At 40.1% G+C, this 22,643-nt stretch overlaps 1 protein-coding gene across 3 annotated transcripts in view; it reads left to right on the forward strand.

Moving 5' to 3' along the window:
* The first annotated feature begins 19,126 nt into the window (after positions 1-19,126).
* Positions 19,127-22,643, forward strand: part of LOC114025787 (syntaxin-17-like) — an 86,497-nt gene continuing 82,980 nt past the window's right edge. Inside the window, exon 1 of one of the 3 annotated variants that reach the window (XM_027839305.1) lies at positions 19,127-19,179. The gene's annotated coding sequence lies outside the window, so the exon portion shown is untranslated. Of the gene's footprint in view, positions 19,180-19,250; positions 19,320-19,493; positions 19,515-22,643 lie in introns of those variants that run through there. The other 2 variants (XM_027839303.1, XM_027839306.1) reach the window with 2 other exon arrangements.

Below are 22,643 nucleotides of genomic sequence, written 5' to 3' on the forward strand. Positions count from 1 at the left end.
GGGGACGGCAGTAGATTGAAGTAGTGTCAGAGTGCCAGGGAGCTCTTGGGCCCATCTGAGGGCTATATTAGTGCAGAAACAGTGGGTATGGTGACAGGCAAGATCCTGTGTTAGATAGAGGATCTCCTACATTGCACCTAGTTGCAAAACAAAGGAGGATTCAGAGCCAAGCATCAACAAGGTACAGAGCCATAGAATTGTCTAGCAGCCTCTCACACTCTATCAGTTCTGTCCGACAGCATTCTCCACTGTTGGACCTAGGTCAGCCCAATGACAAGATCCTCTCCACCTCCTGATCCCAAAACCTTTGCCATCACAGGCCAATCACCTTAAGTCTCCTGATAAGGTTCCCATGTCTCTTCCTGTTCCTGCCTATGTGGTGTGTCCACAGGGGCCTCACAGAACATAGCTTCACCTCCTACCACAAGGTTGGCTCTTAAAGGTCCTGAAACAGTCTAATCATGTGCCTCCCCAACATATCTTTCTCCAACCACTGGTCCTCTGCCTTGACTCAGTCTTCAATGGTTAGTATACTCCCATCCCCGTTTACTCTAACCAAACCCATGATTCTAAACCCTACCTGCTGGTATACAAAGCCTTTTTTTCATTGCCAACTGCCCTCTCCCTTACTCTCAACCCTTCTCAGCTCTCCCCCCAAAAATGTCTCACATCAAATCAACCTACCCCTTCTGGGTCCTCTTACTTTTACTGGGTCCTCTGGAATGCCTGCTACATAATTATCAAACTTCCTCTCATTTTAAAGCTCTTCCTTTTTGACTTCTACCATCTTCTGGCCCGGAGATTTGACTCCTTCCTGATGACACTGCTTGCTACCTTTTTAAAATCCTGGTGTAATTCATACCCTCCAACTCACTGGCTGAAGTGGAGACAGTCAGATTACTCCTTTCTCCCCAATATCACTTCTAAACTTTCCCTCTACCACTATTCCTCACTAATCTCTCTTCATTTGATGTTTACAATATCCACAGTTATCATCTAATCCAGATCCTAGAGGCTCTTATCTATCATTTCAAGGATATACTCCTTTCTTCAACGCATTTAGTGTCAGGCTTACAGTCTATCCACCCCTCAACTCCTGCCCTCAAATTAGGGCATACTGAGGCTTCCTCAAATACCCTAACTTCCCAGGTCCTAAATTTACTCAATTCCCAAGGCCTACTCCTCAATTCTACCTCAGCTACACAAGAAATGATTACCATTGATCTTACCATCACCCACAGGTATTCTAATCACATGTTCAGGCTCTCTAGAATTCCTTTATCTGATCATTTCATCATTCCATCTTTTCCTATTCCTTTTGACCCCTGTTCTTCATTCTCCTCGCAACCTCCATTTCCTCTACCCTTAAGTTCTTTCACCTCTCTTCCAGCTACAGCCCCGCCCCCTTCCCTTTCTTGACCCCTTGGTGAACTAACTCAACTCTATGCTATCTTCTACACGACACCCAAACCCCTTGCCCCCCTGGTCCTTTTGCCAGTCATTTCAAAACTCTTCTTCTCCCTTTCTCGTATCACACCTCTCAGCTATATTGTATTGCCTAACTCTGTCCTCATCAGTTTCGTTCTCTTCTGATTCTTAAGTCCAACAGTTCTATATGTGGCCTTGGTCCCATTCCCTCTCAACTTCTCCAGTAGTGTCCCCACTGTCACCCCCACCCTCTCTTATATTCAAATTCTATCCTATTGACTCCTTCCTTGCTGCCTAAAAACATGGCTGTCACTTCATTCTTTTTTTTAAAATAACATTATATTCTCCCCAGTTACATGTAAAGACAAATTCTAACATTCATTTAAAAAAAAATTTTGAGTTCCAAATTCTCTCTCTTTCCCTCCCCTCCCCCTCCCTGAGACAGTAAGCAATTTGAAAAGGTTGGGGCTTCATTAGCTGTCTAGAAGATGAGACCGAATGAAATCAGGAATGGAGGGCTAAACAAGGAGGTAAGATCAAATAATGATAGATTGGGTTTACGTGTGGTCAGAAGGGTAGTTGTTGAAACAATTACCAGAAAAGAAGGCTGAGCTGGGGTTAGCTCTGGGAGGTGAGTGCATACACAAAGACAACCTGATTTTCAAGGAGAAAACCACATATAATTTTAGAGCTAAAAGGGACCCTATATTGTTGAAGATATATAAAAGAAATGTGAGGAATGGGTGAAGGAAATGACATTTGGCCTGGAGAAGAGAAGGTTTAGGCAGGTACATGTCCATTGTATGCAAATGATCATCTGTTTCTGAACTCTCACTTTACAGTGAGAGGGGAATTATTTTGCTTAAATGACTACTAACAAACATAAGAACCAAAACTTAAACTCTAGTCTTAGGACTACAATTTTTACTGGGATGAAACCTACCAAAACATATTCTTTTCAGTGTAATGGTAAATTTCAACTGTTCCACAAGTGAGTACAGAAGAAGGAGGGATTTAAATCTCTGCAAGTTCAGATACTCATTCTCCTTTCTTTAGTCTTGTTACAAAATATGTCTTTCCCACGATCTCCCAATCGATTCCCTATGTCAGTGGCCAGGCACAAATCGGTCAGTTCATGTTGAGTGATACGATGATGTAATTCAAACAAAAAACTACCCAGTATTACAAACTATTATGAACCATAAAATACATTTTGCTCATCTTTCTCAATTACTAAAGTAATTTAAATTATTTTGAAATTTTCAAAATTGTATAGATTTTTAAAAATATATTATTAGCAAAGGATCACAAGATTTAGAGCTACAGATCATGTAGTCTAACACCTTCATCTTACAGATAAAAATGAGATTCAGTTAAGCGTCTTGTCCTAGGTAACACAGATGGCAAATGGCAGAGTCAGAATTTGAATTCAATATCAGACTAAAAATTCTGCTTTTTCTACTATGTTGTTAGCATAACTATCCTCCAAATCCTAACCACGAAACTATATTTAGACAATAGCCCTCTGCCCAACTTCCTAGGTCAACCCAGACTTCCCTTCTTAACCTTTCCCTGGCCTGAGTCATCCTTGATATGTTGCCATGATCCCTACCATACTTTAGGCTTATTTCATTGTTTCAGCACCTGCTCCCATTTTCCCTCCACTACTTGTCCTGCCATAATCCCTAGCAAATTCAGTACCTATACTGATGATTCATCTAAGCTCCTGACCTCAAAGTTTCTCAACATCTTCAATTCCAGTGACCTGAATTCAACTGTACCTTACTTGAGTGACCCATAACAGAAATTACCTCTTATACTTCTTTGATTTTTGGTACCTGGCACAAATTTCTATAAATAGTAGTTGTCCTACTAATATTTATTGATGATGATGGTTTTGGATGCAGAACATGCTGAAGTAGAGAGAGCAAATGAAAGAATTCACACTAAGTAGACTTTGGTGTCCTCAGTAAAATGAAGGAAAAAATTCACCATCTAAAAGTGAAAGAAGGCTGTGTAATTATATTTTCCGGCCTCACTACCTTCCCAACCTTATTTCCAATTACTCCCAAATAATTTCCAGTTTCTCCATAGTTTCACAACTTCAGAGTCATTGATATAACACTTTGTTCTTCCTCACCCTTCATATCCAGTCCACCGTCAAGTCAATCTCCACGGCAAAGTTATGTGCGTATTGTCATCTCCATTAGAATAAGAGTTCCTTGAGAGCCTGGACTGTTTTTTTGGTTTGTTTTCCTTTCTTTATGTTCCTACTGCTTGGCAGGGTAGGCACTTAATAAATGTGTGTTCACTTGACAACATCTTTCATATGTATTTCCTCCTCTGTATCATACTGCCACCAACCTAATTTAGGTCATCACCTGTCATCTGAAGTATTATCTCTAGGATCAAATACAAATTTCTGTTTGGCATTTAAAACCCTTCACAATCTGGTTTGCGATTTACCTTTTCAGAGTGATTTCACATAACACACTCTTATGTACTCTCATTCCAGCCAAAAGCCTATGTGCTGCTCCACTTACATAACATCATCTCCTGTTTTAGTGCTTATGTACAGGCCTGGAATGCTCTTCCTTCCCACACCCCTTCTCAAAATTCCTTGTTCTCTCTTCACCACTCAGGTCAAGTGCCTCCTTTTGAAAGAAGCCTTTCTTGATTCTTCCAATTGTTAGTGTTCCCCACCCCTAAAATTACTCCTGTGCACCTGTCTGTTGTACCTGTTTCCCCCCAGTAGAATATAAGTTCCTTGAGGGCTGTTTCACTTTTGTCTTTGCATCTTTAGCATCTTTAGCATCTTTAGCATCTTTAGCATCTAGCACAGAGTTTGACTCATATTAGACACTTAATAAATGCTTGCTGAATTGAATTGAGAGAGTTATTAAACCACCTACACCCTTTGACCCAGCAATGCCACTACTGGATCTATTTCCAAAGATGATTAGAGAAAAAGTAAAAGAACCTATATGTTCTAAAATGTTTATAGCAGTTCTTTTTGTGGTAGCAAAGAACTGAAAATTGCAGGGATGTCCATCGACTGGGGAATGGTTGAACAAGCTGTTGTATATGTCTCTGATGGAATACTACTGTGCTATAAGAAATGATGAGCTCAACGATTTTAGAAAAACATGGAAAGACTTGCACGAAATAATGAGCAAAATGAGCAGAACCAAGAGAATATTGTATACAGTAACAGCAATATTGTTTCAAGAATGACTTTGAGGGGCAGCTAGGTGGTGCAGTGCATAGAGCACCGGTCCTAGATTCAGGAGGACCTGAGTTCAAATCCGGCCTCAGACATATAATACTTACCAGCTGTGTGACTCTGGGCAAGTCACTTAACTCCATTGCCTAGCCAAAAAAAAAAAAAAAAGAATGACATTGAGCAAATAAGTCATTTTGACTATTATAAATACCAAAATTAACTATAAAGGACTTATTTAGAAAGACGCTATTTACATCCAGAGAAAGAACTGATAAACAGAAGCATGTATAGAATAATTTCACATACTAATGGTAGCCTTCTCTAGGGTGGGGGGGAGGGAAGAAAACAAGGGGAAAAAAGAAATTTACATGGTAACTTTATTATATATATATTTTATTTATTATATATATTTCATGTATAATATGTTATATATAATATATTTTATATATTTATATATTATATAACTTTATTATATATTATATATTATATATTTTAAAGGAATAGCAAGTTGTACATAATAGATTTGCAGTTTCACATGCAATCATCCCTTTTATTATACTATGTAATGGAATTGCTTGCTTCATTCTATAAATTAAAAATAAAATAAATAAAATTTTAAAAAAAGAAACAAACACATATCTTTTCTTTTGCAGAATTACTTCCCTAAATGTCATCAACATACCATGACAATTTCTATGTATGCGTCTCTTTACTGTTTCCTCTATTTACAATGTCTTCCTTGTACTTCTCTACCTATCCCAAACTTCCCATACTTTAAAAGCCACCTTGAATCCCACTTACAATTCTATAAAATCAATAGAAAATTGGGATTTAATTTTTAAAATTCCATTTACACACTAGGTTTAAGAACATTATCTACAGAATGTACAAATGAATGGGTAAAGCATTTATTAAGCACTTACTATGTACCAAGAACTGCTGTACAAAATGAAATACCCTCTATCAATAAAAAGAAATCCTGACATTTATGTTGTTTCTATAGAATGTCACTTTTTTAAAGCTATAAAATTTATTCAACACTTTAAAACTCCTTAAAATCATCTAGTTTTTACATTTAAAAAATTGCAAGACAGATTATATGTAGAGATAGTCAATAGGTCTTCTTGTGAAAACCACAAGATATACCATCCTTTCTCATAGACTTGCACTGTAATGCATGAATTCCAAATATCTTTTATTAATAGAACAAATTACATTCCAGCTTTTAATACAACTTTAATAAAATAATATTTTTGAACTGAATAAGTAACAGATTTTATCTCTTAATACAGTAATAGGCTGTGGTTCCTTGCTCCACTATTTGAACTTTCATGGAGTTTTAAAACACTCAAGAATAAAAACCTAAGTAATTTCAAGATTGCATCCTTTTTACAAACTCTTTTGAAAACATAATTCACATTTTAACTCATCTTAACTAATGCAGTCAGACATCTAGGCAAAAATGTTCTGTTACTAGTTTCTACATTTCAGCACCAAATTATTTTCAAGGGTTGTATTATATATTATTTCAACAGTATTTCAAAAGTTATAAGATTAGAAGTAGAATCAGAAAGATAATTGATTGCAATATTACTTTCTTGATATTCCATATTTATGCAAATTTCCCCAAGAGGCATTTCAAAGTAAGTGTCAACAGTGGCTAATTGTGTAATAAATAAAAACATCAGGGACTCAAATAGTCTCACTCTCTGAACCACCCTCTGTCAACTGCTTTAACTCTTAGAATTTACTTATATCCTGGTCTGTGTTAAAGATGTTTATGACTAGGCTAATTTTGAAAAAGTTGTTCAAAATAACTTCAGGAGGGAAGGCCCTAACAACTGGGAGGGGCAGAAAATGCCTCTTGCAGAAGGTAGCACATAAGCTGTTTTAAGTAAGGTGAATTTTAGTGTGTGTAAGGAAGATTTTGTCATTCCTTTTTAGATAATAGTTCTAGGATCCTAGATAATAATTCCCACGAATTATGGTTGAAAACATCTTCAACACACTTGTGCAGTGAGATATAGGGATGGCATAATGTATGCCTGCACTGTGCTAGGTCATAACAATATTGCTAAAGTTAATCTGTGAGGTTACTGTTGGCAAGATGCCTTCTTTGTCTGTTGCTCTATAAAGCACACGGGCACTGGTCAGTGAGTGGGGAACCCATTTTGGGATTTGGGTAATGCAGAGAGGAATGCATGTACCTGCCTCGATTGGCCCCCATCAAGGCTTGTGGGGGAATCTGTGTTTGCCTCAACCAGCCCCCACTGAGGCTTAGGGGATGAGGAGTTATACTCCTATTCTTGCTAGCTGCTGCAGGAAGTGTGATTAGGGAATGCTGTAGAAGTTGGTGCTCCCATTATCAGCAACCTTATTGAGAAGACTAGACTAGAATAAAGTAAGCTTGTTTAACCCCTTCAAAGCTGTCTTCCTATCTGACCAGATCAAAAGTGAACCTGTGCCAGAACACCTGTTAGTATCAGAAGTCTTCCTGTTTTCCTTCTGCCCAACAAATGGTGTTACTTGTGTGAAACAGCTGTTTTTTAAGGAAACCAGAAATTTTAACAGGTAGAGATGAGGAGACAGCACCCACCAGGCACAAGGTACTACCAGTGAAAAAGCTTGGAAACAGGAAATAAGGTTTCATGTGAGGATAAACAAATAGTCCTATAAGGCCAGAACAAAGAGTTTGTGAAAAGGAGCAGTGGGTGGGAACAGTGGAAAAATGGGAAGGGGCTGGGTTGTGAAAAGTTTTAAACACCAACACCCCTGGCAGATTTTGAACATGTGAATCTTTGAATTATGACCCTGCTATTGAGCCCTCTTCATCCTTTCCTATGCCAATGACTGATCTCTCAGATTGACATATTACTTTACTGAATCTGTGTAGAATTTATATTTGATCCTCAAGGCAACAGGATATCACTGGAGTTTGTTAAATAGGGGATGACTAGGTTGGATCTATGTTTTAAGAAAATCTATTAGGTGCTTGTATAGATCAGAGGGGTCAAACACGTGGTGCACAGAGCATGTGGCCCATAACATTCTCAAATGTGACAAACCAGATTAAAATGTCATTTCTCTTTGATTTTAATATGTTGATGTATTAATAAAAATGAAATATATAAATGTGTTTTTCTAAGTTAATAAGTGGGATCTTTTTGTGTGGTTTGGTGGCCTCGTTTTATTTAAGCTTGACACCACTGGTGTAAAGTGCCGGAGGGGAGAAACTTGAGGCAAAGAGACCAATTAGGAAGTTACAGTAATAGTTCAGGTGAGAGGTGATAAAGTATGAATGAGGGTGGTGACCATGTGAATGCAGAAGTGGAGTATGTAAGGGCTATTGTGAAGACAGAAACAAAACTTTCCAAAGAGAAGACCTGCTCTTCTCCATCCACATTATTCCGTCTCCTGCCTCTACACTTGCAGCCCATGTCTGGAATGCTCTTCTCCTTAGCTTTGACTCTTGGAACACCTAATTCCCTTCAAAGCACAGGTCAAGTGTTATCTCCTACATGATCTTCCCTGGTTCCTCTAGTTCTGCTCTTGTCCTAAAAGATCAATTTGTATTTATTTTGCAACTATTTTGTATTTACTTATCCATGTACATGTTGTCTACCATTACCACAAAGCAGAATGTAAGTTCTTTGAAGACAAGGAGTGTTTTGTTTATAGACATAATTCTTCAAAGACTTGTGATTCCCCCTGTTAGGGTACGCCCTACACCAACACATATTATAACTTAAATCTTAGAGGGGAAAATGTTATAAATCATTAATAATTAGAGAAGTGCAAATTAAAACAACTCAAGTTCCACCTCACACCCATCAACTAATAAATATGGAAAGAAAAAAAAAAGGAAAATAATAACAGGGGCTGTGGGAAATCAGGCATAGTAATTCCCCTGCTGGTCAAATTGAAGCAAAGGGGAACTTCCCTCTCCTAAATCATTAAGTACCTATATACCCTTTGATCCATTAGATTGGAGGCTCCTTCTGTCCTAGACTAGACAATCTCTAGCACCCATCTCGGCTCTCTTATTTCACCAGCCATTATCCCTGGAGTCAGAAGATCTGGTTCAAATCCTGTCTCTGTTGCTTACCACCTATGTACCTTTGAGCAATCTCCCTGGGCCTCAGTTTCCTCATCTGTACAATGAGGGGATTCAACTAGATTATAGTAACTAATAATAATAGCTAGTGTATGTAGAGTTTTGTGGTTTGCAAAGCATTTTACAAATATTATCTCATTTTAACCTCTCAGGGCATCAGTTTTCTCATCTGTAAAATGAGAGAGTTAGACTAGATAACAAGAATGATAAAGGTTAGAATTTATATTGTGCTTCATGGTTTTCAAAGTACTTTACAAATATCTTACTTGATCCTCACAACTACCCTGGGAGGTAGGTGCTATTATTATCCCCATTGTACAGATAAGGAAACTGAGACAGAGGTAAAGTGACTTACCCAGGGTCATACTGCTAATAAGTGTCTGAGGATGGATTTGACCCCAGGTCTTCCTGATTCCAGATCCAGCACTCTCTCCCCTGCACCACTGATGGAATCCTAATAACCCTAGTCCCAATATTCTAACTTCCTTATAGGCCCCACTGAACAGTAATCATGTCCTGATTTAATCACACAATCTGGTTTTAACCACACCATAGGCCCCCCCCAAACTCAATAAATCCACTGCTTAGCTAGCCTCTGTCCCCAGATCCAATTCTCATGTTTAAACAGGTGTGTCCTTGTACTCAACCACAATCACATCATCCATTTAGCCCAAGACAGGACCATAATACCTAACTATCCATCTTGACCAGACAGGACCACAATAGCTAGCCAATTAGAAAACAGCACAACCAAGATGTTTGACCACCAAACCATAAAAGGGATCCCTCCCCATTACCTAATCCTTTAACAATTCCCTTCTGCCTTTTTAATATTCATTATTTCTGTTGCGTAAACAGCATCATTACACTACAAAATTGCCTGTGTGGTCTTACTAAGTTGCTGGTTCCTCATGGAACCTAACCCACCTCTGAGGGGGGTCAATCCTTAATAAATGAATGCCTATACTTGGATTAGAGGTGGTCTGACTGGATTTTTTGAGATGACCCCCATAAGACACCATGAAACCACAACACCGCCAGCTACCAACATGGCTTTTGAGGTCCCTTCCTCCTCCCAGGCTCCGTAATTATTTTATTTAATAAGTTTTATCGATGCCTTTGGTTTTAATATCATATTTATTTCTGGAACCTCTGCCTTCCCCCCAAAAGAGCCCTCTTTGAATGAGTAGAATGAATGGATGGATAAAGGAATAAATGATGAAGGAATGAAAAAGCATTTATGATGTACTTTTTCTGTGCCAGGTACTGTGCTAAACACTGAGAATACAAATACAAAGGGAGACTGCCCCTGCCCTCAAGGACCTTATATTATAATAGAGGAGGATAACCAGAGGCAACCATGGTCGGGGAAGGGCAGTTTAAGGAGCCTGGAAGCAGTTACTAAAGCATTTACCATAGTGTTTAGCACACTGTAGGAGCTTAATGAATGTTTACTGACTTTATTGATTTTGACCTGGTGATATCACTAAAGGGCACATATCTCAAAAAGATCAAAGGAAGAAGAAAAAGATCAATATGTTGAAAAAAAATAGTTTTTTGCTATAGAAAAGAACTTGGGAAAAAGGAGATACTCTTCAACTGTGGAATGACTGAATAAATGAAATACATGAATGTAACAGATCATTGTACCATAAATAATGAAATGGATGAAATAATAGTAATAATGAAATAACGACATAACAATGAAAAAGAAGTTTCTGAAGACTCACCTGAACAGTGTCACAAACATAACTATAACAATTTATAAAATAATAACATTCATTGTAAAGACATACAACTTTGAAAGACTTAAAAACACTCATCAATGCAGTGACCAACCATTATTCCAGAAGTCTGAATACTGCGGTTCACAGGCACCCCCAAAATGTCAGGATGCACCAGAATGACAAGTAATAGACACATAGGACTCAGTATCTTGAATGAATTCGCTGTGTCTCCAAGTTAAATAAAAGCATTTATCGGGGTGATGCACCCATTGGACCCTGCCCCTATGGGAGGCAGAGCACTTAGCCAGGCTAAATGACTGGTCCATATACAGTTTGACAGGAGGGGGGAAGCAAGAGTAGGAGAACAGGAGGCGGGGGAAAAACCTGGCTCTGGAATGCCTGGAATGTCAGGTAATATGGTATCTTTGTAAATGCATATGGTTAAGCAAGGGGAGCAGAAAAACAGAAAGTAAGAGCCGTTCTGGAACGTCAGGTAGTAGGGGGGTGCTTTGTGAAAGCACATAGATAAGTCCACAGTGGGGGGCTTCAATGCATAGCCTTCTTGAGCACTTTCTGGCTGGCCACAGCCTGTATTTTATCTCATATCTCACATCATGCATACTATTTGCTTCATCTGCCTGGAACACTCCTTTCTGCCGTACCTCATCATGAAGATGAAGCATGTTAATTACATCTTGTTAGAGAGATGATAGAATCAAGGTGTAGAATGACACATACATTTTCAGACAAGGCCATGTGGGATATCTTGTTTGATTATTTCCAATTTTTCCTCTAAATAGTTTGTTTGTATGTAGTTGTTGGCATGTCTCCTCATTTGACTGTGAACTCGTTGAAAGGAGGGACTGTTTGCCTTTCCTTTTACTGCCAGTGCTTAGCACATAGTAGGTATTTAATAAATGTTACTGACTAATTATATCAACTATGCCTATCTGTTACAGAGGTTTTGTTTTGAACTTGGGAGTAGTTGGGAGGGAGGGGTAGCTAGCAACAGAGCTGCCAAAAAGAAAAGGAAAAGGTCACTGAATCATTTTTTAATGTACAAAACAGGTTAAAACAAAACAAAACAAAAAACAAGAAAGCCAACTCTGAAAGAAGCATGTTGAATTTATTATACACTTAAAAGAGAAGGGGAGCTATACATAATAGAGCTTTGCAGTTTCAGATATAATCCTTTTTTTCTGTTCTACTATGAAAATGAAAATGCTCACTTTTGGGGCCTTTGTTCAGAATTTTTAAAAATATATATTTGGAAAAAAAACAAATTTATTCTTAAAAAGTTGCCTAAGGCTCAAAGTTGAAATGATTTTTGTGTGTTCGTACAGGTATTACACATAAGAAGCAGGATCTGAAGCTTTGGTATCTTCCTGATTTTATGTATTTTATGATCATTTGAAAAGGTATTCTATTTTTATATCTTCCTAATTTTTTGTTAGTACTATATGAATATAACAATGATTTGTATCCTGCTTTGTATCCTGCTACCTTGTTAAAATTATAAATTATCTCAATTAATTTATAATTCTCTAGTATTTTTAAATACATTATCATGTTATTTGCAAATGAGTATTGTTTGATCTCCTCTTTCCCAATGTTCATATCTTTATTTGGTTCTCTTGTCTCAGTGCCAAACTAGCATTTCTAGAATTATTTCAAGTAATAGTGGGAGAAAGGAAGAGGAAGGAATTTACACTTTATCTCTATTTGAACTAGTTAAGTTTCTAGTGTTCCACTGCAAACAGTGCTAGCTTTTAGATGTTGTTGTCTGACTCTTCATGACCCCATTTAGGCTTTTCTTGGCAAAGACACTGAAGTGGTTTGCCATTTCCTTCTCCAGCTCATTTTTTACAGAGGAGGACAATAGGCAAACAGGATTAAGTGACTTGCCCAGACAGTAAGTGTCTGAGGCCAGATTGGAATTCAGGAAGATGAGTCTTCCTGTCTTTAGGCCCAGTCCTTTGTCCACTGTGCCACTTAGCTGCCCTGCTCTTAGGTTTAAAAATATGCTTTTGGTCATTATTTTTTTTTCCCAACAAACTTAATTTTTATTTATTTTTTGTTTTCAACATTTACTTCCACAAGATTTTGAGTTCCAAATTTTCACCTCATCTTGCCCCTCCCCCCACCCCAAGATGGAATGCATTCTAAATACCCCTTCCCCTAGTCTGCCTTCCCTTCTATCTCTCCCCCCCTTCTCTTATCCCCTTCCCCTTCAATTTTCCTGTAGGGCAGGATGGATTTCTGTACCCCATTTCCTGTATTTCTTATTTCCCAGTAGCATGTGAAAACATTTTTTTTTAAACAAGTGTTTTTAAAACTTTGGGTTCCAAATTTTCTCCTTTCCTCCCTCCCCACCCACCCTCATTGACAACGCAAGCAACTAAATATAGGTTATATATGTGCAGTTATGCAAAACACTTCCATAGAAGACATGCTGTGAAAAAATAACTCTTATTTCCCTTAATCCTATCCTGCCCACCCATTTATTCTATTCTTTCTTTTGACCCTGACCCTCCTCAGAAGTATTTGCTTCTGATTACTCCCTTTTCCAATATGCCCTCTTCTCTATCATTCCCCTACTCTCTTGTCCCCTTCCCCCCCTATTTTCCTGTAGGGTAAGACAGATTTCCACACCCAATTGAGTGTGTATGTTATTCCCTCCTTAAGTCAAATCCTATGAGAAAAAGATTCACTCATTCCCTCTCACCTTCCCCCGTTTCCCCTCCACTGTAAGAGCCTTTTCTTTTCTGTTTATTTTTTTTTTTGTGGCGTAATTTACCCCGTTCTACCTCTCCCTTTCTCCTTCTCCTAGTATATTCCTCTCTCACCCTTTAATTTTACTCTCCAGATATGACCCCTTCATTTTCAACTCACCCTGTGCCCTCTATCTATCTATGTCTATATATACGTACATATAATTTTTTCCCCTCCAACTACCCTAATACTGACAAAGATCTCATGAGTTACAAATATCATCTTTCCATGCAGGAATGTAAAAAGTTCAACTTTAATAAGTCTCTTATGATTTTCTCTTTCCTGTTTACCTCTTCAAGTTCCACTCGCGTCTTGTATTTGAAAATCAAATTTTCTATTCAACTCTGGTCTTTTCATCAAGAATGCTTGAAAGTCCTCTATTTCACTGAATGACCATTTTTTCCCCTGCAGGATTATACTCAGTTTTGCTGGGTAGGTGATTCTTGATTGCAATTCTATCTCCTTTGCTCTCCAGAATATTATATTCCATGCCCTGTGGTCCCTTAATGTAGAAGCAGCTAAATCTTGTGTTATCCTGATTGTGATTCCACAATACTTGAATTGTTTCTTTCTGGCTGCTTGTAATAATTTCTCCTTGACCTGGGAACTCTGGAATTTGGTTACAATATTCCTAGGCGTTTTCCTTTGGGGATCTCTTTCAGGAGGAGATCAGTGGATTCTTTCAATTTCTATTTTGTACTCTGGTTCTAAAACATCAGGACAGTTTTCCTTGATCATTTCTTAAAAGATGATGTCTAGGCTGTTTTTTTGATCATGGCTTTCAGATAGTCCAATAATTTTTAAATTCTCTCTCCTGGATCTATTTTCCAGGTCAGTTGTTTTTCCAATGAGAATTCATAATGTTTTCTAATTTTTCACTTTTTTTTATTTGTCTTACAGTGTCTTGATTTTTCATAAAGTCACTAGCTTCCAATTGCTCTATTCTAATTTTTAAGGAAGTATTTTCTTCAGTAAGCTTTTGGACTTCCTTTTCCATTTGGCCAATTTTGCTTTTTAGGGCATTCTTCTCCTCATTGGCTTTTTGGACCTCTTTTGCCATTTGGGTTAGGCTATTTTTTAAGGTGTTATTTTCTTCAGTATTTTTTTGGGTCTCCTTTAGCAAGCTGTTGACTTGTTTTTCATGATTTTCTTGCATCACTCTCAGTTTTTCCTCTACTTCTCTTACTTGCTTCTCAAAATCCCTTTTGAGCTCTTCCAAGGCCCGGGACTGATTCATATTTTTCTTGGAGGCTTTGGATGTAGGAGCTTTGGCTTTGTTGTCTTCTTCTGGTTGTTTGTTTTGATCTTCTTTGTCACCACAGTAAGATAATATAGTCTGACTCTTTTTGTGCTGCTTAGTCATGATCCCAGCCAATTACTTGAGTTTTAAACTCTTTGTTAAGGTAAAAGTCTGCTTCCAATGTGAAGAGTGTACTGTCCCAAGCTTCGGGGGTTTGTACAGCTGTTTTCAGAGGTACTTCTAGGGACCTGTAAATTTTCAGTTCTTCCAAGGTGGTATGATAAGGGGCGAGGTGTTTTCTCTCCACCACCACAACAAGCTCCACCTCACCCCAGGACCGCCCCTCAGAACTTCAACCCAGATCCAAGCACAGGCAAAGCAAGAGATTCCTGCCTCAGCACTGGCAAAGAGATCCTTGGGATTCCCCTCTGATCAGCCACTTGATTCCCCCTCAGTCTGTGGGCCACAAGCTCAGGAAAAAGCTGCAGCCCCGGGCCACGCTCCAGACTTGCAGCTGAGACCTAGCTCCTCTCTCACCACAGTTGCAGACTTTTCCCACTGACGTTCTAAGTTGTCTTTGGCATTCAGGGGTTGAGAAGTCTGGAAACCACCACAGCTGCCCATGATTCAGTCCTCTGAGGCCTGCTCCACGGTCGCTGCGGCCTGTGCGCCCACGCCAAACTGCGCTCCTCTCCACGCCTGATGCGATATACCTTTCCGATCAACCATCCAGGCTGTCTTTGACTGGAAATTTGTTTCACTCTGTCTTTTTGTGGGTTCTGCTGATTTAGAATTTGTTTAGAGCCATTTTTTATAGGTATTTGGAGGGCTTTGGGAGAGAGCTCAAGACAGTCACTGCTTTCCCTCCGCCATCTTGGCTCTGCCCCTACTTTTGGTTATTATTAAAGATGGTACTTCCATGTCTTTCATTTTTAGAGTTTTCAACATGAGTGCTATAATTTGTGGAATAAACATGAGGTTTTTGTTTATTTTTATATAGTTACGTCAGGGTTTTTTTTTTTTGTTTGTTTGTTTTATGTTGAACCATCCTCACACCCTTGAATGAGTCTGTCTTGATCATTGAGAATTACGGTTCTGATATATTTCTGAATTAATTGAATTTCATCTAATTTTTCATATCAATATTCATTGGTGAGACTGATCTATAGTTTCTTTATATATTTGGATGGGCCTTCCTGATTCCAAATCCAGCACTCTATCCATTATGCCAGGGTATTTTGCCTACATGTTAATATATAGGGATTGGAAATGGATCTGTGATTTCATTGATATAGGGAACCCCAAGGTGAACAAAGTATTTCTTCCCTTATAGGTTGGCACCTTCTTTGCAGTTTATAGTCTTAGAGAATCGCCTAGTGTAGTGGTGTCAAACTCAAATAGAAACAGAGGCCATTGAATCATACATAAGGAAAACCACATATCAACATTATTTGTGCTCTCTATTGATCAGAGAAATGCAAATTAAAACAATTCTGAGGGACCACCTCTCACGTATCAGAGTGGCTAATATGATAAAAAAGGAAAATGTTGGAGGGGATGTGGCATAACTGGAACACTAATGCACTGCTGGTGGAGTTGTGAACTAATCCAACCATTCTGGAGAGCAATTTAGAACCCTAATTGCGCTCTCCTGTCTTATTGCCAATAATGCCTTTCGAAAATCCAACCAAGAAGCGGTCCATCTGCCTCCTGATTCCCATTCATGTGTTGCTGAAAGAAGCAGTAAAAAGTCCTGCAACTCTGCTGACTGGATTTTCTACCTAATTTCAATGGGATCCTCAGTGCAGATCTTTAAAGCAAATCTTTAAACCATCTCTCATTGATTCCCTAATCCACTTCTCAGAGCTGCTGTTCCAAGCTTTTACTTCTGTCCTCAAACCTCCTACACTAACCTCTGCTGCCCAGTTTCACAGCTGAGGCATTTTTTTTTTTTTGTATTTTACTGGGGGAAAAAAAAGTGAAGCCATTTGCCATGAGCTCCCTCTTCTTACCTTCTCTACAGCTCAGACACCCTTGACATCATCACCTAGTCCAGGGTGGGGAACCTTCAGCCTTAAGGCCACACAGGGCCTTCTTGGTCCTTGGGTTTGGCCTTTTGACTGAGTCCAAGTTTTACAGAACAAATCTTTTTATTAAGGGGATTTGTTCTGTGAGGTTTGGATTCAGTCAAAGGGCTGTACTTAAGGACCTATAGGGCCACATGTGGCCTTGAGGCTGCAGGTTCCCTACTCCTGAGGTCCTAGTCTCTCTTTTACTCCAAATTCTAGAGGTAGCTCTTCTCTCCATCAAAGCTAACCCCTTCATATGCACCTTTCATCCCATCACCTCTCATCTTCTCCAGCAAATTATATTGACAGTCAACCTCTCTTTACCTTAATCTCCAAACTCCCTGTTTCCTAAAAACATGCTTTCTCAAAAAACTCTTTCTAGGTTCTATCATCTCTCCAACTCAATCTATCATCCTATATTTCTCTAACATTTCTCAGCCAAACTCCAGGAAAAAGTCGTTTATACTCTCTTTGCATCCACTTCTCCCCTCACTTTTTTTCTCAAGTCTTTGCAATCAGGCTTCTGACCTCATCACTTCATTGAAAATGCTCCCTGCACATGTCCTCTTCCCTAAAAGAACCTAAATTCTCTGAGGACAGAACAATTTTGCTTTTGTCATTAGTTTCCTAATGCCTACTTAGCACAGTTAATGCCCCGCACAAAATTATGTTTTTACCCTAGCTGTCCCCTAAGCCTAGAATGCACTCCTTCCTCAGCTCTGTCTGAAAATTCCCAGATTTTTTCACAAGATTCAATTCAAACATCACAGGAAGCCTTTCCATCCCTTCCCCCAAGTCATTCAACAAACATTTATCAAAATATTCTATGTCAGGCACTGGGCTAAGTGCTAGGGAATTGTAGAAAGGTAAAGACATTGCCCCTGCCTTTCAAAGGAGAGTGGTGCAGGTTGGGGTTTTGGGAGACAACATGGAAAGTGATCTCAGAGAGAAATCATTAAGTGGAGGTTGAGGGGAAGACACTGAATGGGAAAAGGCCAGCTGGAGAAGGTGGAAATTGAGCTAAGCTTTGAAGGGAACCAGCCAGGCCAGAGGTAAGAAAGCAGAGCATTGTAGTCTTGCTAAGGGGGCCAGCCAGGGAAAGACCAGAGTTGGGAAATGGAGTGTTTTGTGAAAGAAACAAGTCACTGCTGTAGCAGTTGGATCATAGTGCCTGGAGAGAAGAAAAATTTAATAACAGAAGGGTAAGAAGTGACCAGGCTGTGAAGATGTTTCCTTTAATAATCCCATATAAATACAGATTGTTGCCTCTCACTAGATTGTAAACCCCTAAAAGGCAGAGACTTTCTTTCACTTTTATCTACCAAAGTGTTTTGACATATATTAGGTGCTCAAATGATGGCTTTCTTGATTGAAATCAGAAGTTCCACTGTGTTCAAATCTAAATTAAATTTTATCTACAATTCCTAAAGAAAAACATTATCCAAATTGTAAGAACAATATTGTCAAGAACTGATGAACTGAGTGCATATCGAAGCATACTTTTTCCACTTTTTCTTGCTTGTGTTTTCTTTTGCAACATGGCTAATACAGAGATACTTTTTACATGACTTCACATGTATTAATGATATTATGTTGCTTGCCTTTTCAAGGGGTGCGGGAGAGGGGTGGGAGGGAGAGAATTTGGAACTCAATTTTTAAAGATCAAAGTTAAAATGTTTGTACATGTAATCGGGAAATACTTAAATAAAATTAAAAAACCCCAGTGGCAGAAATGTGCATCCCCACAAATTTGCTATATCAGTTTCATAGTATCTCTATTACAGATAGAGTGGAAAGGCAGGGTGGGTGGTACATTTTGCATTTCTCCATCTCTGGAATAATTCTTTTTCTTCGTGGTTAAATTTTTTTTTTCTTGTGTAGTTCTATTAGGAGAAAAAGGGGGGAAGGGAGAAGTCTCCTGGATGAAAAAATTTAAGAAAAAAATCTTTTAATTGGTGTATTATTTATTATATATTCAAATGACTCGAGGTACCTAAAAATCTATGTACTATGTCTATTGGGACTCTTAACTCTTAAGCTCTCTAACTCCTTGTTTTTCCGATTTAGCCCCCACCCCCACAAAAAAAAAAGTTTTCTATGGCCTGGGAAACTTTCATGAGCTCCAGGGTTCCTCGAAGTTTAAGTCACCGCAGCTCCAAAGTGTCCAAAGAAAAAGGGAAAAAACCCAAACCTGGAGACTTAGAAGCTCCGCGCCTCCGGGGTGGGAGGGGCTGAGGGCGTGGCAAAGAGCACAAGCCTTGTGTGGGTGTGTGGGTGTGTCAGCGTGTTTACCCGAGGGGTGGGCCTCGTATTTCAGGACCGGCAGCTTCGGCTCCTTCGGCCTTCAGACTTGGTTTTGATCATCCACACGCTTTCGCGCGCGCGGCTTTTAATGAGCCCAAGGCCAAACACTCGGCCTTACTTACGTCACTTGGGAAGGCGGTCAAAGCCCCCTGTCAGAACCGGGGTGTGGCGGCGTCCGCTGGGTCACACACGCGCACACTCGGCGCCGGGCCGGTGGAAACGAGTGTGCACGAGCGCGCCACGCCCACCCCGCCCTCCTCCCCCCAGCCCCCGCCTGGCTGGCGAGCTCTAAAGCGAGCAAGGTCAGTCAGCCGCCCCAGGCTTCCCTCCCCCACGCCACCACCGCGCCTGCGCTACCTCGCTCGCAGCCTCTTCCGGCTGGGGCGGGGAGGGGGGCGGGACGCGGGGGAGGCCCCAGTCCCCGCAAGCGTCCGAGGGCGAGGTAAGGGGAACGCTGGGAGGGGGGTTGTCAAGGGACCCGCGCGCGCGGGCCGCGGGGCCGTTAGGTGCGCGCAGAGGGGAGGAGCAGGAAGAGATCTGGCCCGAGGACTTGGCTGAGCAGGGGCGGGGTGGCTGACTTCGGCCTTCCCTGCTAGGACCAATGCCCCCTCCCCCCGGCGGGGACTGAGCTAAAGAAGTAACTAATTTTAGGATTTCGGTTTCTATCTTGAGGGAGCTTTGTAGAGGCTTGACAAAAGGCACCGGAAGTGGTTTTGACGCGCCCCCCCCCGCCTCGGGGGCGGGGCGGTTGAGCTTGTGACGTAGTGGAGTGTCTCGAGATAGACATCCTTCTTTCCCTTTCCCTGTGACGTAATGGAGTGACACGTGTGGGGAATTGTTGGGGACAAGCACTGGGTGCGTGGGTGGTGAAATCCATGTGCCCTGTCACTAGTGAAGTCAATGGAACTCTCTCAGAGAGAAAGGGAAAAGATAAGTGACAGGAGACTCTATGCGTGTGTCCCCTGAGGGAAGACCATGATGTGGTGGCTTCGTGTGGCCTCCCTGGAGATGACTGAAAAAGACCTGGGTGGGAAATCAGCCCTAAAAATACGCCTCTGATAGGAAATCTGGTAGACTGCCTGTAACGGAGAAATGTGGTAAAGGACGGCGATGGGGATGTGACAGTTGTAAAGGAGAGTTGGGATTCTGTGGGATGTTGATATTTGGTGAAATATAGAACTACGAAGGAGTTTTCATTGGCATCAGCACATTGTACAGGGGAGAGAGCACAGAGACTCCCTAGTTAGAGGACTTGGGTCTAAATCCCACTTCTACCCATTATTTTTGTGACAGTGGGCAAGGCAGTATTTAATTTCACCCTCACTTTTTTCCTCTAATGTTTCCTGTGTTTAGCATTCAAAACCCTTCATAATCTAGCCGCTTTCTACCTTCCTAGACTTTTTAAACTTAACTGCTCCCTGACAAGTACCCTTGGATCCAGTGACTCGGGCCTCCTGGCTGTTCTATGAACAAGACCTTCCATTTCCCAGCTCTAGGCATTTTCTCTAACTGTTCATGCCTGGAACAGCTCTGTCAACTGACCCTTCTTGGCTTTCTTTAAGTTCCCAGTAAAAACCTTTCTTTTACAGGAAGCCTGTCCCAACCGCTCTTAGTTCCAATGCCTTCTCTCTGTTAAATATTTTCTATTTGTCCTGTGTATATCTTATTTTGTATATATTTGTTTGTTAATCTCACTCATTGGATTTTAAGGTCCTTAAGGGTAGGGACACTCTTCTGCCTTTTTGTATCCCTATTGCTTAGCATAGAGGCTGGCATATAATAGATGCTTAATAGAAGTTTAGATTGATATTAAAATTGTTAAATATAACCACTATGTCTTAGAATTTGTAGTATAGGATTTTTTCTTAGAGATGATCTGTGGATTCTTTACAACTGTTTTCTGTATTCTTAAGTGCCCACAAGTTTTGGGCACTTGTCTTTGTATTGCTTCATGCATTATGGTTTTCTGGTTTTTGACTTATATTCTTCTAGAAGAACTCTGATTCTTAGATTGTCTCTGCAGCCTATCTTCAAGATCAGTGTGTTTTCAACATGACTACTATGGAAATGTTTTACATGACTACACGTGTATAACCTGTATCCAGTTGTTTGCCATCTCAACGAGGGTGGGTGGGGAGGGAGGAAGGGAGAGAATTTGGAACCCAAAGCTTTAAAAACAAATGTTAAAAATTGTTTTTACATGAAACTGGGAAATAAGATATACAGGCAGTGGGGTATAGAAATCTGTCCTGCCCTATAGGAAAATAGAACAGGAAGGGGATAAAAGAAGGGGGGGAGTGACAGAAGAGAGGGCAGATTAGGGGAAGGGGTACTTAGAATGCACGCTGGTCTTGAGGTGGGGGGAGGGGTGAGATGGGAAGAAAATTTGGAACTCAAAATCTTGTGGAAATGAATGTTGAAAACTAAAATAAATTAAAAAAATTAAAAATAATTTTAAAAAGATCAGTGTGTTTTGCTTGCATAGAGATAGAGGTCATTGCATTTTGCTTCTCTCAGATTGACCTTCATTTCATTATATTTATGTTCTTAATCATTTGTTCTCTATTTTGCTTCTTAGATTCAAGTTATTCTGTTTTGCTTTGTAGGTCATAAATTCTGCTATTTATTCCCTTTTAATACCTGCCTTCAAGATTCTTGTTTCTCTCTTTTTTTTTTTTAAGGCAGTTGGGGTTAAGTGACTTACCCAAGGTCACACAGCTAGTAAGTGTCAAGTGTTTGGTCTGAGGCCGGATTTGGATTTGAACTCAGGTCCTCCTGACTTTGGGGCCCGGTACTCTATCCACTGCGCCACCTAGCTGCCCCTCTTGTTTCTCTCTTGAACAATTTGGGAACATCTCAATTTGGTTCCATGCTCTTTTTGGAATCCATAGGCTCTTTTGCTTCATTAGGTGTTAGTTCAGTTTCTTTTCTTTTACAATATTTATTTAGAGATATTTGAACTCATTTAGATGTCTTGGTGGCCATCTTCCCTTCTGTTTGAATATGGCCCCTGTTGAATTATCAGTTTGTGCTCTAGGTTTTTGACCAAAATTTCTTCATTCTCAGATTTTTGGTAATTTCATTTTTTCCCTTCCTTATCTATCACTTACTTCCTGACTCCCTCTTTGATGAAGAATCCCTTGGTGGCTGTACTTCAAAGTTATTTCAGTGTCCTCCAGGGTTGGGAAATTCACTCTTCAACAGCTTCAGCCTCTACCCTGAAGTGATTTCTTTGGGGACAGAACTGACCCCAGCTGGATGTCAGTCCCCTTTTTTTTTTTCCAGTCCCTTTTTCTTTGGGCCTGTAATAGCCTGACTTACATTTGACACCAGCCTCAGGAGCAGCTTGTTTGCCTGTACCCACTCATCTACCGGCCGCCCTCCACAAGGGGGTGGACAGAGTTGAAGTCTGTTGCTTACTGCCATCAGATGGATGGAGTGAAAGTAGAGATAGAATACATTGTCAGAGACTATAGCAGCATCAAGGAAATTGCTGAGTGGATCCCAAGAACATAAGCTGGTAGGATGGTTTGTGCTGCCCTGCCAGAGCATAATAGGGGCTGGTGGGGTAAAGGATGCTGAATGAGTGAGTTAGGGTGAGGGATTAGATGAGGGATTAATTTATTGGATTGTTACCTTGTTAGATTTCTTAGTATCTTGGCTTGAGGAGCCATCAATAATTCCTTACTTCTTGCTCATAATTCTTGTATCGAGGAGTTTTGAGATTTCATTAGGACTGGGGAAAAAAAGTCTAGTCTTCCATCTT

The sequence above is a fragment of the Vombatus ursinus genome, unplaced genomic scaffold (assembly GCF_900497805.2).
Source record: "Vombatus ursinus unplaced genomic scaffold, bare-nosed wombat genome assembly UNPS02014832.1, whole genome shotgun sequence".
NCBI lineage: Eukaryota > Metazoa > Chordata > Mammalia > Diprotodontia > Vombatidae > Vombatus > Vombatus ursinus.